The 3,360-nt window shown below is 51.9% G+C and overlaps 1 non-coding gene across 1 annotated transcript; it reads left to right on the top strand.

Annotated features, from left to right (window-relative positions):
• Positions 1–672: 672 nt before the first annotated feature.
• Positions 673–785, top strand: LOC118758729 (U8 small nucleolar RNA). Its single transcript, XR_004995812.1, has one exon. It is a non-coding gene; the product is annotated as a U8 small nucleolar RNA (small nucleolar RNA).
• The last annotated feature ends 2,575 nt before the right edge of the window (positions 786–3,360 follow it).

Raw genomic sequence — 3,360 nt, forward strand, 5'->3', positions numbered from 1 at the left:
CACCAAATCAATCAATACATTTTAGGAAAAGAAACCTGAGACAGAGATTGAAATTACTGCCAGAGTCTTGCTAAGCAATTACTGAAATATATGCCACACAGTAGCAAAATTCTAGTTGATAGTAGCCCTAGAAGGTAATAGGTGGCTTTCCAATGAAGCTGAACCCAGAAAACTTTTGTTAACAGCATTAGGCCATACACAGTTTAAAGTGAACAAACAGGGCTTGGCACAGGAGCTCAACTGACTAACCTTCCACCTCCAAGTGCCAGAATCCCATATGGGAACCGGTTCTAGTCCCTGCAGCCCCACTTCCCATCCAGCTCCCTGCTTGTGGCCTGGGAAAGCAGTCGAGGACGGCCCAAAGCTTTGGGTCTTTGCAACTGCGTGGGAGACCTGGAAGAAGTTCCTGGCTCCTGGTTTCAGATTGGCTCAGCTCTGGCCATTGCAGCCACTTGGGAAGTGAAGCAGCAGATGGAAAATCTTTCTGTCTCTCCTCATCTCTGTATATCCAACTCTCCAATAAAACTAAATAAATCTTATAAAGAAATTGAGTTTAAGACCCTTGCCTCACTGATTTTAAACTATTCTGTCTCAACCTTTGCCCAGGCCCAGTTTTAATGATCTCAAACCACTGGGCACCGGAATCCCAAACCTTACCAATATCCTTCCCTGTCACCAGCTGGTGTAATCCTTAGCTGCTTCTCCTTTTGCAGAGCAGATTAGAATGGCATAGTGATTAACTTTTCAGTGTAATTAGGACTTAAAACACCCTGATTGCTTCTGGGGTAAAGTCCCACTGGCCTGAGAGGGGAGGCTGGGTCAGCAGAAACAAAGACAGCCCTACAGCACACAGCAGTGGCATTCTGGGTCCCCCTGCAGGCCACCCAAAACTTATACTGGGGAACACTGGTGGAGAGAGGAAGGTGGGCTGTGTGAATCAGATTCGGGTTGTTAACCAAAAAAGCCTTGCCCAACCTGCTACTAAGATTTTGTCAAAGCAGTCCAGCCTTCCTGCGCTAGATGCAACACCTGACTGCTGAGCAAGCTATGGCGGCATCCAGATGTGCCAGCAGCAGCAAGCCAACCATCACATCACATCACGTGAGCTGATCCAGGTTCCCTCCTCTGCTTAATTCTTTCTAATAATTTCTCCCGGTGCTGATGAACATTGAGCATCATTCAAACTCGGTCCACTTGCAAAATGGCCTTTCTTTGTCCACCCCCAACCTCTCCATATGGCCAGATCCCTCTCACAGGTGCCTGTTGTCATCACCCAGGGGTCTGCACACGTGGATGTACTTGGGGACTTCCCCAGCCCCCCCCCCCCCCAAGCGGCTGGACTGCTGCCCTACATTTATACTACAAGAAATAACCAAGGTTTGGCAAACTAAACGGGAAATTCCAGAGTCTCTGCAAAGTCTTCTCTATATGGAACAAGAGATGCAAGAATTCCGCGCTTTCTTTGAGAGCCCTGGGAGCTGCGGCCCTGCCTGGCTCTGGCTCTTACCCTAGTCCTGTTAGGGCACCCCACAGCAGACCCAGGCTGAAAGAGGGGCCATGCTCAATAGGAGCCTTCCTCCTCCTCCACGCGGCTGAGAACTCCTCCGGGAGCCGCAGGGCCGCGCAGTGAAAGGTGCCCAAAGTTAACACTTTTTAGCTCAATGAACTCTGGCCACCACCAGGCAAATAAAAGTGTCCCGCAGGCCTCGGAACGTGAAGGAGGAGCTAGCTGCCTTCGTCATCGCCCTGGTGCCTGTCACGCTGCATGGCTAGGGGCATGGGGCCGGGGACCAGATCCCCGAGAGGGAGGCATCTGGAACACCTGCTCTCCTGGCCCCGCGCGCTCGCGGGCTCAGGCAGGATGGACCCAAGGGATCCGGATCGGAGGTCAGGCAGGGCCCTCAGGGCGGGAGACGGGGCGGGGGTTGGAGGAGGAGCTCACCCGGAGGCCGCCGTGCGCCGGGTTTGGGCGCGAGCTCGGCTCCAGCCTTTGTGGTGGACCACGAGTCGGAGGCGTGGCGTCTCCTGGGCGCCCGCACTCTGACCCCGGAGTCCCGCAGCGTGGCCCTCTGTTCCGCAGCGTGGCCGCCTCCTGCCACGCAACGCTCAGGCTTTCCAAGATGCTGCGGCCCCTGACGCCCTCCCCCACCCTGTCTTCCCTGGCGATCCTGGGTGGGAGCTGCCGCACTACGGAAGAAGGGAAGGGGGAGGCTGTCAAGCGCCCTGAGAGAAGCAAAGGGGAGAATCCTGAGGCGTGGAGAGGAGAGCCCGGCCAGGCGGAGCTTTTGTCCCAGACCACTCACCCACTCTCAAGTGCAAACGTTCCAGCGCTCCTTCTCTGCCCCTTCGCTCCAACCCCTACACCTGTGCACAAACCAGACGCCCAGCAGTATCCAGCATGCGCACACCTTCCCTCCATATAGCGTCTCAGCTCCTACAGTCCGTTTTCCATCTATGTTCATTGAATTAAAACCTGTTTATGGAAAAATCGTCGACATTCATGGGTTAACAAGCCCATTTTAAGAAGCAAGCAATTAGGGGCTAGTGTTGTGGCTTAGCAAATTAGGGCTCTGCCTGCAACTCGGGTATCCCAGGTGGGTTCTGGCTATCATGTAACCTGGGGAGGTCATATAAGGAACAAAAAGTAGTTTAATGATTTGTATGTTAATTGAAAGTACCAGCTGATCACTATCTTCAGTAACAAGAGAAGTTTAAGCTTGTCTTCCTCATTAATAATTGGTTCAATCTATTTCACTTGAAAATATTGTTCTTTTTAACAAAAGGCGACCATCTTTAAATATAATCTCTAGGACCCACACGGGGTAGTCTAGTGGCTAAAGTCCTTACCTTGCATGCATCGGGATTTCATATGGGGTCCCTGCTCCCTCCAGCTCCCTGCCTGTGCCCTGGGAAAGCAGTGGAGGCTGGCCCAAAGCCTTGGGAACTTGCACTGGGTGGAAGACCCGGAAGAAGCTCTGGGCCTCTGGCTTCAAATCAGCTCAGCTCCAACCATTGCAGCCACTTGGGGAGTGAACCAGTGGACAGAAGATCTTTCTCTGTCCTCCTTTTCTCTGTAAATCTGACTTTCCAATAAAAATAAATCAACATTTTAAATACTATTAAAAATGTAATGTCTAGTTCAAAATCTACAGAAATTTGCTTTGCAATGTTGAAAGTCTTTTCAAAATGTGGCTTCACCGACTAGGCTGCTGCTCCCACTGGTTGATGAAAGGGCCGAACCAGACTGGACTGCAACACCCATTGGTTCCAGTGCAACTCGGGACCGAAAACAGAACCAACCCAGCAGTTGAAACCACCAGCTGATCGGGGTGATGGACTGTGCCTGGCCCTATGCTTGCT

This window comes from Ochotona princeps, chromosome 2 (genome assembly GCF_030435755.1).
Source record: "Ochotona princeps isolate mOchPri1 chromosome 2, mOchPri1.hap1, whole genome shotgun sequence".
NCBI lineage: Eukaryota > Metazoa > Chordata > Mammalia > Lagomorpha > Ochotonidae > Ochotona > Ochotona princeps.